Source organism: Excalfactoria chinensis (assembly GCF_039878825.1).
Source record: "Excalfactoria chinensis isolate bCotChi1 chromosome Z unlocalized genomic scaffold, bCotChi1.hap2 SUPER_Z_unloc_1, whole genome shotgun sequence".
NCBI classification, from domain to species: domain Eukaryota; kingdom Metazoa; phylum Chordata; class Aves; order Galliformes; family Phasianidae; genus Excalfactoria; species Excalfactoria chinensis.
In genome coordinates, this window is record NW_027315570.1 from 617019 (window position 1) to 635085 (window position 18067).

Genomic DNA, 18067 nt, shown 5'->3' on the forward strand with positions numbered 1-18067 from the left:
TGTACTGGTAATCTCTCTCATTCCCTGACATTCAAATGTAGAACTGAAATGCTCCATTTGCTCCACCCTAAGCCTCAAAACATGCAGTAAGCACATCAGACTGTGCCTAAATCCAGTCCCAGATTAATTACCTGGTGAGCACCCTGCAGACCTACTGATAGTTCATAACACTGTTTGGATCCCAGGCTGATGTACATTCATCTGAAACCAAGTACATGTGTCAAGTAAACATCCTTGCTACTGTCAGCACTACTCTTAACAAACTAAACTTAACAAGTACTAGCAATTGCAATTAGAACAAAAGCTTCTGTTTGAAGAAACAAAACAAACATGGACACAGAACGCAGCTACATTATACCTCTTGCATCGTCTCCTCTATCTGAACAGGAATAGGTTTAGGAGATCTAAGACCTACTGGAACAAACACTGGTGCTTTGTTTACTTCCTCTTCAGCAAAACATTCATCTTCATCATCAGGCTCAAAGTCATCTGCTTCCTCCTCATCTCCTTGAGAAGCCCGGAGGGTCACCAGGCTGCTTGTTTTTGAACTTCTCTGCTCCTTCACAGGTTTCTTTCTGTGGGCAGTTTTCATGCTTTTGCCTCTAGCAACACTTGATTTCACTTCTTGTCTTCGATTCCCCTTCTCACAGTAACTGGCCTCACATTCAGAAGCAGAAGATGGATCAGTTCTCAGCTCCAGTCCATGTTTTGGTAGTGCTGTCTGTTTTGATGACCTCCTAGGTTGTCTTCTAGAACACAAAGCAAGAGCACATAACATGAGTATATTAAAAATAACAATCAAGTCTAATACAGTCCAAAACATTAAAAGAGACACCACAAGTAAAAACCAACTCAATGAACAGAAAAGAAGAAAAGGAGCACTGTGATCAAGACTACAATCCTGTTACTTCCTGCAACACGCTGGCAAAAATGCATTCAGGTATTACTCCATCCGGAAACCAAATCTTCACATGTGCACAAAAGTACTGATCTTAAGCATGGAGTAAGCAGTTTCAGAGAGCTGAGAAGCTGCAGTATGAAATCTGCAATATATGGAATTATTAGAAACAATGAAATTAACTTTCATTTTGAGATAGGTGAAGCTTGCAAACTTTTTAAATCATGGGAACTTCTCTAGTTTCTCCTTTGCTAAAAGCACAGTACAGAACCCAAACTATGAGATTTTAGGTCATCTTACTAATGCCTAGAAACCAGAACTGTTAGATGATCATTAATTATCGGCTCCCCTTTCTTAGAACGCAATCCCTTTGAATTAGCTACCGCTTCCATCCCCAAAGAGATGGTCGCAATTGCTCTAAGCAAGAAAAATTATTCCAAATTTCACCCTTAGAAGAGCTTGCATTGTCAACTGATAGAGAGATGAAACCAAGTACAGAGGACACTTCCCGCACAGTTTGCTTGGATAACTCTCATAATCCCATTGTCCCCAGCATGGGTATTTTTAAAGCTCTCCTTTTAAAATCTGGAACTGTTACTCAGACCACAGTGGACTCCGGGGTAGGCTGGTGAGAGTGCTGGCTGTTCATTTTAGGAAGCTGCAAACAGAGTAAAGGGTGCAGGGATTTCTGCACGCCTCTGCTATGGTTCAGGTGGAAGTCATTAGTGCTACCATCCTGCATGCGCTCTCTTTCTCTCTCACACACACGTCAGAACTATGGCTAGTTATTAATGTCTAAGAACAGAAACAATCAGTTGAACATAAAAAACCATCATCAGCTGTTTTACCTTGTCTGATCATCTGATTTTTTTTGCTGAGGTGCAGAAAGCTGAGACTCTTCTTGTTCTACTTGACTCTTATTCTCTAATGATATCCCTGGAGACTGGAAACTACTGCTCTGCCTGATTCTTTTACAGGACGGCTTCTCAGAGTCTGTAAAATCATGTTTCCTTGTAGACTCTGTGAAGGAAGCAGCTTCTTCTGTGTGACTGGAGTTTTGCTGGACAGAAGAGACAACTGCTATCATTGAACACGTTCAGCTGTAATCCGGTAGCACAGTTCATTTTGTTCCTCTTTTTTCATTCTTATTTCAGATACTTAAAAAGTGTCATGAAATGGTATTAAATATGATGCCTGAGTTTCCCACTGATGCCAAATAACACACAGCTCCACGCAGCTCATCAAGAGTAACCCTTCAGCAAGTGGAAAGATAAACCATTTTCTGTTTTCTAACCTTGTTACTTACCTGTTCATTCATTCTAGAGTAAAACTTGAGGGACGGATTTTTTTTTTCCTGCCCTGGGAGCCAGCTAAAAAGAACAAACTACCCCAGTTTACAGAACAGAGCTTAAATGTTACTCAAATACACAGAAAATCACAACAAGTGATATCGTACTTACCAAGGTTATATCATTGAATCATAGTACGACTTAGGTTGGAAAGGACCTTGAAGATCATCTAGTTACAACTGCCCTGCCATGGGCAAGGTTGCCAGCCACTAGATCAGGCTGCCCAGGATCCTATGCAACCTGGACTTGAACGCCTACAGATACAGAGCATCCACAACTTGAATATACTGAAATAACAGAAAGATTTTAGTCATCCATCACAAAAACAAGGGCCACCAGCAAAAAGCCCTTTAATTTACACGCCACAACTTTTGACAGAAAAGGAATCAATATCAGATAGCTCAGGAGTGTGGAGGGAATTGAAGAAGTCTGATATTTATTCACATGCACATCAACTTATAAACAGATCCACACTACTAGAAAAATTTGAGTTGTAGGTAGTACTGGATATTAGAAAATGGATAGCAAACATTAAATTCAATGGCAATGGTATTAGAATATGATAATCACTGAATCATAGAATGGCTTGGTTTGGAAGGGATCTGAAGGATCATCGTGGCTCAATCCTCATCTATGAGTTCTAGGAAGCTAAATACAAGAACTGAGGTACAAAGAGGCTCAAAACACATGATCAGCACTTACCACCGATACACCTGTTTTTTCTAACAAATGCTCTTCTGTATTTCTAGGCTCAGCATCGTCTTCATCTCTCTGTTTCTGTCTTCTTCAAAATGACCCCTTTTTCTGTGAGCTCCTGTTAGGTTTGGCTTTGGGTTCCTGAGGGATACCCTTGCTTGCTGTGAAGGTTTTCTATCACACTGATTGCTCTCCAGAACTTCATTTTATATTGGGCCTAGAAAACAATATTTTTCAACTTTAACTTTCCATGCACCACAAAATACATTCCACAAGCTTGTCTTATCATAAAACATACGTTTAGAAATGAATTCAGTCGTTCTGTGTATTTATTTATTTACTTTAGCAAAACAGAGTTAAAAGAGTTAAAAAGCAAACAAAACAAAACAAAACAAAATTACACGATTTGCTTTCCTGCAATAATGGACCATTTAGCTTACTTTTGAAAAAACATTAAGACGTTAGGAAGAGATAAAAGTTTCAGCCACAATGGGCCCCCGGATTAATTAACCATAGGAACGCTATCTTCATTAATTCCAGTATTCAAGGTACTACTGCTTTTAAACAAGATAAAATTCTCATCTCTCCTTTAATCACATTCAGATGAGTGAACAGAAAGCTGAAGCTTTCAAACAAAGCAATAAGGAGGATCAAGGAAACTATGGGCTGCTGTGCCTCACCTTAATCCTGAGGAATGTGATGCAATGATAAATTCTGTAAACCACTTCCAGAACCAGGAAAGACAAGAAGCTTAACCAACCTGATAAATCTTCTGCTATAAATAATTGATAATATAATAATTAATAACAAGATAATTAATAATTGGTAGGCAAAGGGAGAGAGAGTGGCAGAAATGATCTACTTTGACTCCAGCAAGGCTTCCAACACTATCGCCCCTACCTCCTTCATAAAGATGCTGCTAAGTTACAGGCTGTATGGGCAGACAATAAGGTGGACTGAAAACTGGCTGGACAGGTGGGCCCTGAAGGTAGTGATCAGTGTTACGAGTGTTACGAGGCTAGGAACTGGGAGCTACTGGCTTCGGGGTCAATACTGGGGTTTCAGTCCTCCTTACCATCTCACAAATGATCAAGACGATGCAGAAGAGCCGACCCTCAGCTATCAGACCGATATGCTAGATGCTCATGCTGCCATCCAGAGGGATCTGAACAGGATGCAGTACCCAGCTGTCCAGCCTTACAGCCTGCCTGGGCTGCACTGAGTGAACAGGTACTGTCTTAGGCTGCATATGTCGCTCTGAAAGTAGTGCTTCCTATTTACTTGCCAGGAAACCACAACTGCTACAAAGAGCACAATCACACTACGCAGTGGGGCAAATTCTAATCTGCAAATCACTGTTTTTCAGCACAGTCAACACCATCTGTCACACATTTTCAGCGGTGATGAAGAACCACCTGCATGCCACGCTCATAACAAACTGCACAAACAGAGGTGCTGCTGTTACTGCTGCAGAAACACACCACCACTGCCCCACTGTGCTCACATCCACTGCGTGGCCTCCGTAAACTTTCAGTGTTAACGAATGTCAACGGCTGCAGTTTTTTTCCACATGAAGAAATTATCTTCCACTCTTTGTTGCCTCATCCACGCGTCCACGTCAGACACCATCCTGTCAGACTGTCCCACTGCTGCCATCTGTTGCACAGCAACAACATGGAATGGAGCAATGGTGGGAAGGTTCAACCTCTACTGCCACACCACTGACATGAGTCTGCAACAGCGTGGCCCAACGTAACAGAACAGGAAGAATTACTGTTGGAGCAGCCCTCATTCCATATAGAATACAGTTGGAGCCAACCACTCAAAAACCGAGTTCTGTAGACAAACAGTGTATTTAAAACAAATGAAAAACTAGGAGCCAAAAAGAAACCAAAAGTAGTTCACCTTAGCTAAAATGTGTGCACCAAAAACAAGGGATGAAGCTGCCTATGGGCACTGAAAACAAAGAATCAGAGAAATACAAATACAAGGAATTTACACCTTCAAAAACTTATCTTTATGTACCGGAGGAAAACTTTTCATACATGATTTTGCTAAACTCTGACCTTACCTGCTTTGTTCACACAATAGGTTTTCAGAAATACAGGGCACCTGAGGTACCTCTTCCTGTGCATGTTCCTCATTGCTCAGTACATTTCCTTCATGCGATGCAGCTTCATTTTTACCCTTTGATTTGCAATAACACAGACGTATTATCCATTTCAACAGCAAGAAAAAAGGAGAATCAAGCAAGGTTATAAAACAGAACTTCATTTATATACACTCAAGGACTTTAACTCTTGCAGAAAAACAGACTACCTTCTCTTGATACTTCCTGGATTCTTCAACACAGCCTTCAATCAACCAAGCAGGAAAGAAAAAATGAACTAAATGCCCATCTTTATGTATTGCAATAGAAAACAAACTTGCATTCTGCTTACTTCAAATGTACATAATCCTTCATCTGTCATGCAACCCAATCAAAACTAGATCCTCATTTCTGAGAAGACATTAAGACTGTAAGTTGTAGACTCCACTAATTTCGTACCTGCAATATCTCAACAGTTCAGAGTTTGTGGGATTTCTTTCATAGCAGATGGTGTCTCTGCTTCAGGGAATGAACGTTAAATATTCTAATACAACTGCCCAAGATAGAACATGTAACTTGGAATCACATTTTCGAAGGCAAAGTAGCCATTCTTAGTATACTTACAAAGGCTGACACTTGACGAGCAGACTCAGTTTGTTGCACCTCCAAGTCACCCGCTTCAGATTTCTTATCCTCATTATTTTCTGGTATTTGTAATTCTTTCCTTCTAACACCTCTTCCCAAGTTGGGCTTGTACTTCTGGAATCCGCCCCTCACTAATTGGACAGGTTGAAGAGGTCTTTGTTCACTTTCACCTCGAGCTGGGATTTTTCTATCAATGCTAAGACAACCAGAAACAAACAAACAATATCCAATTCAATACAAAAGCACGTCATCAAAAAGCACAGGTTCACTTTTATAAAACACAGCTTACTTTTTGAAAGACATTACACAAATACAAAATTCTGCTGCGTGTTAAATTACGCACACAAATATTTATTTTTTTTTTCAGCAAATGTGTATAGGCATTCATCTACTGACTACTTCCACAACAGAAATAATTCTTAATGACTCCTAAATGCTCACAAATAACAAGATGGAAAAGTGATCCTGCAATTGAAGGTGTCTCCCTACCAATGTAGCATGGGTAAAAGCCAGGAGCCAGCAGCCACTGTGGAGTATGGGTGACAATTAGAGACCAAACCAACCAAGAAAACTACGCTACTGGGTGGAGGGCGTTGATGTAGAGTTCTTCCAACCCCCGATATTGCCAGGTGATTTTAACCACCCTAACATCGACTGGAAAAGTGTCAAAGCAAGCTGCAAGCAGTCAAGGAGACTCTTGCAGCATCCTGAGGATAACTTCTTAGTTCATGTGGTAGGAAAGTCCAAACAGAGAAAATGCACTGATTAAGTGCTGGTGGAATTCATGATTTTAGCTGAGCAGTACAGTAAGGACCCTACATTTTAAGGAAGTGAAATTCTTAATTTTTAAGGGACTAGTCAATGGGATTCTCCTGAAAACAGCTGTCATAGATAAAGAAGCAGAAGAGAGCCAGCAGATATTTAGAGACATCTTTCTTGGAGCACAAGAGCTCTTGATTCCCATGTTCAAGACAGAGGGCAAAGAAGGCAGGAGATGAGCATGGCTGAGCCAGGACCTCCCAGTCCAACTGAAATGTAAGGGGGAATGCACAGCCAGTGGAAGTAGAGACACACATCCTGGGGATACTTGGATACCAACAGAAGCATAGGAATGGGATCAGGAAAGTTAAGCTGATGCAGGCAAGGGATTCTAATGGGTACACGAAGAACGTGTGTAAGAAAGAAACTGCATCCCCTCTGATGAATGAGAAAGGATATCTGCAAACAGACAACATGGAAAATGCCGAGGTACAACTTTATCTTAGTTTCCAACAATTGCTCCTCCCATACTGTTTGTAACAGTTCATTTCCCTCCTCCACCCCCCTCCCCACTTATCATGCAAGTCAGGATGCTAGAGGACGGCGTTCAGAGCTCCCCCTAGCCAACCTAAGAACCCCCACTTACAAGACACCACCCCACCTCAGTCCCCACCCTGCAATGAACACATCAGGTCATATAACCTTTCCTACCCAAATTTACACCCCCCCCCCAGCAGAACACTGATCAGCCTGAGGCTAGTGCACTGTTTGCTTAGAATACATATGATTATAAATATATGTGCAAAATCTTGTTCAGAATACATTTAATAATTTGTTTTGGTGCACCTAATTGGTGTCAGTGAAGTATGCTATAGTCACTACCTTTCCATTGGGCAAAATAAATCAAGAATTCCAGTTAACAGCTCAATGTCCAAATGCAAAGCAGTAGCAAACAGCATCTCTCAGGAGTCCATACTGAGAGTAATACTATTTAAAAGCTTCAGTAATGAGACAGTGGTGTTGCGTGAATCCTCCGCAAGTCTATGGATGATATCAAACTGAGTGGTGAAGTTGAAACGAGAGAAGGAAGGGATGCCATTCAGACAACCCACAAGAAGTCAGCCCATGTGCATCTCGTGAAGCTCAACAAAGTGCAGCACGGCATCCTGCATAAAGGTTGGGGTAATGCCCAACACCTGTAAAGACTGGGAGGGTGACCTGAATGAGAGCAGCACAGTGGATAAGGGCTTAAGAGATGAAAAGCTGGATACGAGCTGGCAACATGCACTTGCAGCCCAGAGGCAGTCATATTCTGGTCTGCATCCAAAAGAAGCCAACAGGGTGGGGAAGGTGTTTCTCCCCACCTACTCAGCTTTCAGGAGACCCCATGTAGAGTACTGCATCCAGCTGTGGGGTCCTCAGCACAAGAAATATGGAGATCTATTACTGAAAGTGCAGAGAAGTACCACAAGAATGATCAGAGCCACAAAAGTCTCCTCTGTGCAGAAAGACAGAGAACTGAGTTCCTTCGGCCTGCAAAAGAGAAGGCTGGGGGGGAAACCTCATTGAGTCATTTCCATAGTTAAAGTGGGCATATAATAAACACGGAGAAAGACTTCACAGGAGCCTGGATAAGCGGTGGTTGCCCAGAGCTATGGGTGCCATACCTAGAGGCAGGTGTTCAAGGCTAGTTTGGTTAGCAGATCTGAGCATCCTGATCTAGTGGGAGGTATCCCTGTCTATGGCAGGACAGCTGAAATGAGATAGTCTTTAAGATCCCTTACAGCACAAACTGTTCTCTCAATCGAAAGTAAACATTCATTCATGTGATGCTTAGCATAGCAGTAACTGGGGCTTTCATACAACTAGCGTTAAATCTACAAGTAGTAACATTCAGAATTTTTGTTAGGCATTCTTAGTCAATTAGAAATCCATCAGCAGAACAGTTTCCTCTTAAAATGCCTTCCTTGTTAGTCGAGGTATAAATGCAGCTAGACCCTTACCCAGCATTAGTACTTGAGGTCTCATTCAGATTATCTACAAGTGGACAGGCCTCCATGTTGCCACACTCTGATCCAGAAAGTGTGTCTGGGGACTTAAAACTTGAGCTTTCAGAAACATCCTGTGGGCCAACTGACTCTGCCTTTCCTAAGGATTCCAATGATTGCAGGACTTCACAGTTTTCTGCTTTCTGAAAAATAGGAAAAACAAATATGAGCAAAAGCAAGTCATGGTACCATACTGAAAAAGGAGATAGTTTTATGTCCACAAAGCTCAGTACTAATCACTGCTCAGAGCACTTCCTGTCCAAAAAGACCATCTCCTTTTAGTTGCTCCCTAATCATTTCACAGGCTTCCCAAGAAAAATTCGTATGTCTTTCTTTAACTAAACACCTTGAAATGTAGGTTTCAGTAGATGTTTTCAGTACTTTTATTTCTTCACCGTCATTTCATGAAGTTCACCTCAGGTCAGAAATAACTGGAAGTACAAGAGTTCCCACACAGAAAATCACAGCTTTTGAAGAAATATATTGTTTCTAAAAAGATTAATCTATCTTTTCTTTACATCATCAAGTGTTTCTATCAGTTTCACAAACTCAGAAGCTGGAATCCAACTGACAAAGAAAAAAAAAGAAAAAGCCTTACATCTGCATCTGGAGGGACGCAAGACTCATGACTACTCTGCATCAAACTTTCCTTCTTGTTGGCATCCTCCTGCGATACACCTTCATTTATATCCATCTCTTCCTTCCTACTTGTTGTTCTGAAATTTGGCTTTGGTCTATGGAATCGACTCCTCAGTAACCGAACTGATGCAGTAACAGTTTTGTCTTCTTGGATCTCAGGACCAGACTCCCTAAAAAAACAAACAGGCAGTTGATGGCATGGGACAAGATTAATTCTTCCAATCACATTTCAAATGCTTGTATTTAATTTTCAGCAGAAGCTAGAACGAGAGCAAAGTAAGGGACGTCATGAAAAAGATCAACTAAGATCACATCAAACATCAAGAACCTGTACCTGAAAGACAGGTCAGCAAATGTAAGAAAAATGAAGCAGTTTCAAAACAACTGCAACTTATAGTCAAACCTTGAGAGGAACGTAAACATTTAACCAAATCCTTCATCTAGCTCATAATTTCTAAAACTACAAAACAGATCTACAGCATTTCTTAAATTCTTATTCATTAACCTTTTTCTTTACCAAAAGGAGAACTTGTCACAGACACGTCCAACCTGGAGCGCATCCTCCACTCCATCTCTCTGCTTAAAAAATAATCTTACCCTGTACTGAAATCTGAAGCGTCTTTCAAGACATCTGAAGGTCCTTTCTCATCTTCAACAGCTTTTAGCTGCTGTGGGCTTTTCTTGGGAGCATCAGCCACTCCCTAAAAAGAAGACAAGTTCCACTCTAGTAAGAAAAACATTTTTGGCCAATCTCTTTTTTGGAATGAAAGGAAGAAAAAATATTTACTTTAATCATTCTTGTATTAAAACACCTCAAAAATTAAGTTCTTTTTTTTGTTCATCAGCTAAAATCCCCGAATACTTTAAAGATAAAAATTTGTTATTTTTCTGCATACATTCCATCTGAAATGGTTTTTTTTTCAACATTATCCTTTCTGTTCAGCACTTCTCTTTTCAAATCTGGTATCACCACCACCAACAACAAAAACATCAGTGAAATATAATCTCTGTCTCCACAGAAAGCAGAATCTAATTACAAGCACTAGAAAACTCTATGACAGTTCAGTTTAACTGGAAGGAATAAGACACACAAATACTATGCTTGCAGATTAAGTGGTAAATCTTTCTTACCACTGCCCAGCAAAAATACATCTATGCAGCTGCTTGAGAAGCTTACATCTTTGTGGCACGAATCCTTGCTTTCATTCACATGGTGTAACGCACATCCTTCTGCTTCTCCACCTTCTGCTTCTCCTCTTCAGGATCTTTTTCATGTCCGTGGTCTTTTCTCCATGCAACAGTTCTTTCTAGGTCTGGTTTGGGTTTCTGCACTCGGCCTCTTTTGAAAGGTGCTGGTTTCAGCACACTCTCTTTGCTGCCTTCTTGTGAACCAGCCATGTCATTAGACCTGGAAAAATACATAATACATCTTGTGTACTTATGGATCTTACATTGGAAGGCTCTTAAGGCAGATATGTTTTCCTTTTTAAGCACTAAATCACATACATTTCCATAAAGCAGAGCTATGCACTGCTAAATCCATGGAGACAGTAGAAGTGCTTGAGAAGTAAAAATGTATGCTTGCACCGTTCTTTTCTTTCCCCACTGGAAATGGGATACTACGCTACAGATCTTTTCCTGACTCACAAAGGCACTTCTCAAATTTGTAGCTGCTCTAGAGGCAGAACAACCTAATTTAACAAATGCTATGAAAGGTATCGGGAACTTTAGAAGAATATAACAATAACTTACTAATCTTACTGGCGTACAAATACAAGATGTATCTACAACTACCACCTTCTTCTATGCCTTTACACCGAGAGCCACGTTATACAGCAAGGAAGATAATAACAGAACTAAATGCTGAAGTGTTTTTATGTCTGATCAAACCTTGTATAGTCATCCTTCACCTTCTTCAAAAGGACTAAGTAAAAAGACAAGGTGTTTTTGTTATCAACTCTCCTGTAAAGGACATTTCTCCTGTCACACCACATCTGCCATTTCTCCACTGAATACAGGAAACACTTATTAATTAAAATATACATTAAACCACCCACACTGGAATGTTGTTTTTTTTCTCCTCACACTCAAATGCTTAACTACGCATTAAGAACAAACACTTATTCCTGTTGCTTAAACACTCAATACTTTTCACTCACTGAAAGGATGATACATCAGTATTCAAACTATTGGAGAAAGCTTGCTTTAGTTTGCAAGGGACTAGCTAATTCTTTGCATTCATCATGGGGATTGATGCATTTAAAAATACTGCTTTAAATCGAAACACAACTAATTTATTTCATGCATTTAGTAAGTAAGCACACAAACAAACAAATAAATGTATGTTACTCTTCTCTGAATTTCTATCTCAGAGCAAAAAGTGCCAAAGAAACTTCTGTTTTAAGAACTGCAAGATGGTGAAGATGCCGGTATTCCGTGATCCTGTGTAACTAACATCCTGTGTAACATGACCAGATGTGAGGGTGGCAAACTGCAAGAAAGAAGCATCCTTTATTTCCCCCCCCCTCCCAGCATACTTACTGAGACACCATCTCCAAGACTTTGCCATCTTTTTCCACAGCTTCTCCACTGCTGACATCAAACTTATTCCTTTGGTCAGTATTCTGAGTAGAAACAGAATATGAAGACATTAACACCTTTGTACTTATCAAGTGCATCATTGCCTCATAGAGCAGGTAACTATCCATGACAAGATAGAAAACAGGCTGCTCATGACAGATGCAATCACTTATGCAGTAAGTATCACATGCCCAGAAAGGTGCTGTAAAGCCTAGTTCAAAAAACCAATGTTGTGCTTGCTGCAAGGGGGGGGCAGAGAGAGGGGGAGCTGCAGACACTAAGTGTGAGGAAAGAAGGGGATGAAGGCCATGAAGATCAGGGTGGAACAGCCCCAGCACAGCGTGGTGATTAGATGTCCTCAGGGCAAGCTGGAAGCAGGTTGGGGGGTGCCCCTCCCGCAGGGTGGAAAGTTGAAGGCGAGGAAGACGATGAGCCTTCATCCCACCCCCACCCCCACCACTCACTACGCAAGGGGGAGGGGCTGATGCTCATGGGGTCTCAGGAACGCCACGATCATACCTGCTTGATCTCTGCTCTGTGGGGATGGAGTTGGATTCCTAAGGCACTCCTGCAGCAGGAGCTGTGCTGCCATTGTGGATGGGAGCAAACGATCTCTCGCATCCCGGTGCTGCTCTCGATCAGCCCGAGCTTCCTGTCTGTGGTTTGTGCTGCTGTTCAGTGCTGTTTTTCCTGCTGTTTGGATGCTGCTCCCTCACACCTCTGTCCTCCCCCCGCGGCCATTCCTGGCTCCCAGCTCCTGACCGGTGTCCGCCCCTCCCCCGGCCTCCCATTGGGCAGCGGCAGCTCCGCCGGCTCCGATTGGCTGAGCCGCAGTGCGCGGGAACCAGCGTTGCGTCCCGGCCGTTGGAGGGGCGGCTCCACACAGAGCGCGGCCCCCGCAGCCCGGTCCGAGGCCGAACGGGACCGGCGCGGCAGCCGGGGCTGTGCGAGCTGCATCGGGACGGAAACCGGCACCACGGCAGCGAGTGCTGAGGACAGCTGCGCCGGAGTGCGGGGAGAACGGCACTGGTGCGGGGAGAGGGCTGGGGGGGGCAGAAGGGGGTGTGGGAGTGGGGGGGTGAGAGGGGGACATGGGACTGGGGGTGGGGAGGGCCAGAAGGCGACATGGGAGTGAGGGGGGGGGCGGGCAGAGGGGGGATATGGGGCTGTGGAAGTGGGCAGAGGGGGGATATAGGGCTGTGGGGGGGGCAGAGGGGGATATGGGAATGGCGGGGGGGGGGGCAGAGGGGGATATGGGACAGGGAGGGGGGGGCAGAGGGGGATATGGGACTGAGGGGAAGGGGGCAGAGGGGGATATAGGGCTGTGGGGGAGCCATAGGGGAACATGGGGCTGTGGAGGAGCCAGAAGGCGATATGGGACAGGGGGAAAGGTTGATATGAGGCTGTGGGAGGCCATAGGGGGTATGGGGCTGTGGGGAGGCTATAGGGGGTATAAGCTGTGGAGGAGCCATAGGGGAACATGGGGATGTGGAGGTGCCAGAGGAGGATAAGGGGCTGTGGAGAGGCCAGAAGGCGGTATGGGACTGGGGGGCGCGGGGGGGGAAAGGGGGATATGGGTCTGGGGGTAGCAGAGGGGGATATGGGGCTGGGGGAAGGGGGTGCAGAGAGTGCAGTGGGGGATATGGGACTGGGGGGGAAGCCATAGGGGAACTGGGGCTGTGGTGGGGCCATAGGGGAACATGGGGATGTGGAGGTGCCAGAGGAGGATATGGGGCTGTGGAGGGGCCAGAAGGCAATCTGGGACTGAGGAGGGGGAGAGAGGGGGATATGGGACTATGCTGGGGCCAGAGGGGGATTTGGGACTGGTGGGGTGCCACTGGGAAAGGATCTCTCTGTGTAGATTGCTTCTCTTGGAGTTTTCCCTGTGAGCCTGTGCAGGTGTGCATTTTGCATTTGTTTTCATTGGTCTCTTTCTAAGTGCTCCCCTCTAGTTTTGTTTTTTCTTCAGGGGCCGTAGAGGGATGTGGGGGGGCCACTGGGGGATATAGGAAAGTAGGGGGCTGTGGGGGGACTCTAGGTAGTCATATAAGACTGTAGGGAGCTGTGCAGGGGCTGTAAAGGCCTACAGGGAGTTGAGGGGGACTCTAGGGGGAATATGGGGCTGTGGTGGGCCACAGGAGGACTAGGGGCTCTAGGGGGCTCTGAGGGGGTTTAGGGGTTGTGGGGAGCTATTGGAGGATATGGGCAGATCTGGGGCTTGAAGGGGTGGTGTCTAGAGAGAGAGAGAGGGTTGTGGGGGCCTTAGGGTGATATGGGGCTCCTGGGGGCTGTTGGGTGCTATGGGGAGGAATATGGAGTTCTAGCAGATGGTGGGGGTGTAGGTGTGGTCTATATATGTACATAGATGGGAATCTAAGTATGAAAAAAGATACATCCACGTGTGTTCTGGGCTGCACTGAAAAAGGGGTGGCCAGCAGGGAGAGGGAGGTGATTGTCCCCTCCTACTCAGCTCTTGTGAGGTCCTCTTTGCAGTACTGTGTCCAGGCCTGGGAAGGATGTGGAGCTGTTGGGGTTGGTCCAGAGGAGAGCCACTGTGCTGATCAGAGGGCTGGAGCAGCTCTCCTATGAGGAAAGGTTGAGGGATCTGGGCTTGTTTAGCCTAGAGAAGAGAAGGCTGCGGGGAGACCTCATTGTGGCCTTTCAGTACTTGAAGGGAGCGCACAAACAGGAGGGGGAAGGGCTGTTTATGAGGGTGGATAGTGATAGGACAAGGGGGAATGGAAGTTGTGGATGCCCCATCACTGGAGGCATTCAAGGCCAGGCTGGATGTGGCTCTGGGCAGCCCGGTATGGTGGTTGGCATCCCAGCACCCAGCAGGGGTGTTGAAACTAGATGATCGCTGCGGTCCTTTGCAACCCAGGCCATTCTATGATTCTCTGATACGGGGGGATATGTCTATAGGGTGGACAATAGGGAGATGTGCTCTGTGCAGCCCTGTGCACACACACACACGTGTGCAATTCCATCCTGGCTTTATTCAGTCCTGTGTGCACTCACATGTGTTTTGTATTGATTTCCCGCTGAATCCTCCGGTGGACTCGTAGTTAGGCTGGGAGTGAAGGGGAGCACTGGGTAGCTGTTTGTGTTCCCTGCTGTGTGCTGCGTGGTTGTGCTGGCAGCGGTGCGGTTGGTTTGCTTTTCCTTGGAGGGTGGGAAGGAGCTGAGCAGGCCCGGTTCTTTTCTCCAAGGATTCTGATCCTCCAGTGTCACTGCACCAGGGAGTGCACGATCTAAAGGACTTCTGGGTTGTGATAAACTCGTATCTCGGCAGCTTCTATGATTTCAGGTTGGGTGTTCTAGTGCAAGCAGTTTGGGGGCATGATTTATTGTCCCTGTAGCTAACGCAGTGTGGGAAAATTTGCCCTGCTTTGGCTTGCCAGTGCTTTCCCCTGTCTCCACTTGTCTGGAGCCTCCATGAAATGTATGCCTAATGTGGAAATATTTTCTTCTTTCCTAGCTTTTGTGGTATAAAGAAGCACAGAAAAGTGCTGGAACAGCTTGTTCTGGATGGCATCTCCAAGCAATTGGAGGAGAGGAAGATCTTCGGGAATAGTCAGCATGGATTTACCAAGAGCAAATTGTACTTGACCAACCTGTTAGCCTTCTACGATGGCATCACCAGCTGGGCAGATGGCGGGAGAGCAGTGGATGTCGTCTACCTTGACTTGAGCAATGCTTTTGATGCAGTCTCCCATGACATCCTGGTAATGAAGCTGAGAAAGTGTGGGATGGATGAGTGGCCGGTGAGGTGGGCTGAGAGCAGGCTGACTGGCCAAGCTCAGAGGGTGGTGCAGAGTGTGGTTGGAGAGCTGTGAGTGGCGATGCTCTCTGGGGAGAGCTAAGGAAAGATACTGGGTTGACAGTATTAGTTACAGTTGTTTCTACATCGCCCTGCTCTACCAGGATGGCTTGGTGTTTCGATAATCTTTTTTGGTGAGAACCAATGTCCCGCTTTTGCCTCCAATACAGGAAACACTGTATGAGGAAATAAAATGAGTGTCCTTTGGCCCCGTGTAGATCTATGGGCTTCCTGAATATTGAGCACCAGTGCACCCTGGCTATCCCTTACTCACTTGATGCTGTTTGAAGTTTACCATCAGTCCGTAGCTGTGTATCCGTGGTTGGCACCCTCCTGTCATTACTGGGAAAGTATGGAATTCCTTGGCAGTTTGCAGCTCAGGGGTTTAGTAGATGGCTTCTTTCCTGGCAGTCCTTAAGGTTCAAAGTCCAGCTGTAATCTCATATTCCAAGTATGTCACTTGCTGCTGAGTTAGTTGTGCTTTCTGTAGACCAAGACACTCGGCAAACTCTCAATCTGTTGTACACTGTTCTTTTATTGCTTTATTGCTGTGGCATCCACATGCTCCAGTAAAGTTCCACCCTAGGATGGAGGATCCCAGGTCTCAGGTTCACGAGTTGACCAGTTCTCAAAAATCATTCAGCTGTTCCCACAACCCTGGGTAACACTGTCCAGGTTAACTCTTCTCCCTCTCTTAGGGCTTTGCTATTCAAAGGCAAATAACCTTAGGCTTCCTTTGGCCAAACCAGGCAGAAGAGACATCCCTCAAATCCAGAAGGTAAACATTCCTTCCTTAATTTTTTTTAAGGTAAAAATTCATTCCTTAATTTGGTTGATAAAGTGCATGGATTTTCCATTAATGAGTGTATCCATTCAATGAGTCCATTACTTGCCCTCATGTCTTCTACCAAACTAAATCACTTGGTATCCAAAACTTTAGCAAATTGGCAAAATTGGAGTTTTGCACTTGGATTCCCATTCAATTAGGAATTCAAACTCTTCCATTTGTGTGTGTGTGTGGATTTGTGCACGGATGGTGTTGCACACGTTTGTGTTCATGAGTGTCCAAAGCAGTGGGGTTGCTCAGGTGTGTGCAGGTCAGTGGGTATGTGTGCAAGGGTGAGCATGCACATACATGTGCGTGCACAGGGGTGTGCAGAGTGTTGAAGCTGAACAAGGCCATTGTGGTACTGGTGTGTGCGTGCACTTTGGGAGTGAAAGGAAGGGGTTACACATGTGTCTGTGTGTGTGAGCACACAGATAGTGTGTACACGCAGTGGCAACAATGTGTGCTTGCACAGGGGTGTGCTGAGGAGATGGGTTGCACACAGGTGCACAGGTGCAGCCTGGAGCAGACCCTCACCTCCAGAAGCCCATGATTGGTTCAGTCTCTAATTTGACCTGCAAGTTCTCAACGTGATCATGGCTGTTCTTAGTCCTTTGCAGTCAGCTTCTTCGTATAGAGGGCAAATCCCTTGCCCTCCTGAATTCCATAGTTACAATCACGTCTGCTTTGTGTCAGGCTTTTGCTTTATTTGTTTATTTATATATTTATTTATTTTCCTTTCCCATTTTCTACGTAGGAAAATTAATTTCTGAGCCATTAGAAGAAGAAGCGCAACATGCAACAATCTTCCTTACACTGCGCAGTTTGCATGAGTAGCCAAGTGCTCCTCAGGTCATGTGTGCTGCAGAGCTGACCTTGGTGGCAGGGGCTGTGTCTTCATTTTCTACCTGTCCCGTGGGAACAGAAGAAGACTATTCAGAGCAGGAGGTGCAGATCGAGATGAACAGCATGAAAAGGTAAGGCTGGGAACCAAGGACGCAGCTTTTGTGTCACTCAACCACCTGTGGCAGAGGTCAGGATTTCTGCAGGGATGGGAAATCATCCCATCACTTACTGCCTTACAAGGAGCTGAGAAGCTTTTCTTGCTCAAGTCCTGCTTCCCAGCTTAACCACCTCCGGGAAAGTAGATGTCACTTTTCCGGTGTCCTTCAATTCCGTGTCCACATTTTCCCAAAAGCAAAAGAATTTGGAGGTAACTACCTGCAGTGAAGTGAGCGATTTCTGTGCCTATTTCTGATGGTGGCAATGACTTCGGAGGTCACACTTAATTGACGGTGGCTGTTTCCATTCTGACAAAGGCTGTTGTTGCAGCTGACTTCCCGAGGCTGCCATACGTGGTGATGATGCAGCCTTGGGCTTCTGCGTTTGCATGAATCCCACCTTTCCTTTCTCTGTGTCTTGCAGGTCAGCTGGTGCTGGAAGCGGACGGTATCTCAGTAGGAATGAAGGTGAGCGCAGGAGCAGCTGCTGAGGCGAGGAAGGAAGTCCATGCTAATGAGCTGCGAAGCATCTGCGGGTACGGTACCGGAGGAGGCAGCAGTGATGCTGGAGGGCACGTGGTGAGTGCGTGGACAGGGTGGCACAAACGCGTGCGTGTGCTGAGGAGTTGGGTTGCACACAGGTGCAGACAAAGGGATGTTTGTGGTAGGTGTAGGCACGTACGTGTTCCCAGGGATGGTTTGCACACGTCTGTGAAT

General features: G+C 45.1%; 1 long non-coding RNA gene across 2 annotated transcripts; it reads right to left on the bottom strand.

Moving 5' to 3' along the window:
• Nucleotides 1–1693: 1693 nt before the first annotated feature.
• LOC140264725 (uncharacterized) lies at nucleotides 1694–5836 on the bottom strand. 2 transcript variants are annotated; one of them, XR_011906091.1, is made up of 4 exons: nucleotides 5657–5836; nucleotides 5015–5130; nucleotides 2359–3160; nucleotides 1694–1958 (listed from the first exon to the last, which is right to left on the bottom strand). It is a non-coding gene; the product is annotated as an uncharacterized lncRNA (long non-coding RNA). The 2 variants fall into 2 exon arrangements; XR_011906090.1 differs by having other exon boundaries at nucleotides 2359–5130.
• Between the last annotated feature and the right edge of the window lie 12231 nt (nucleotides 5837–18067).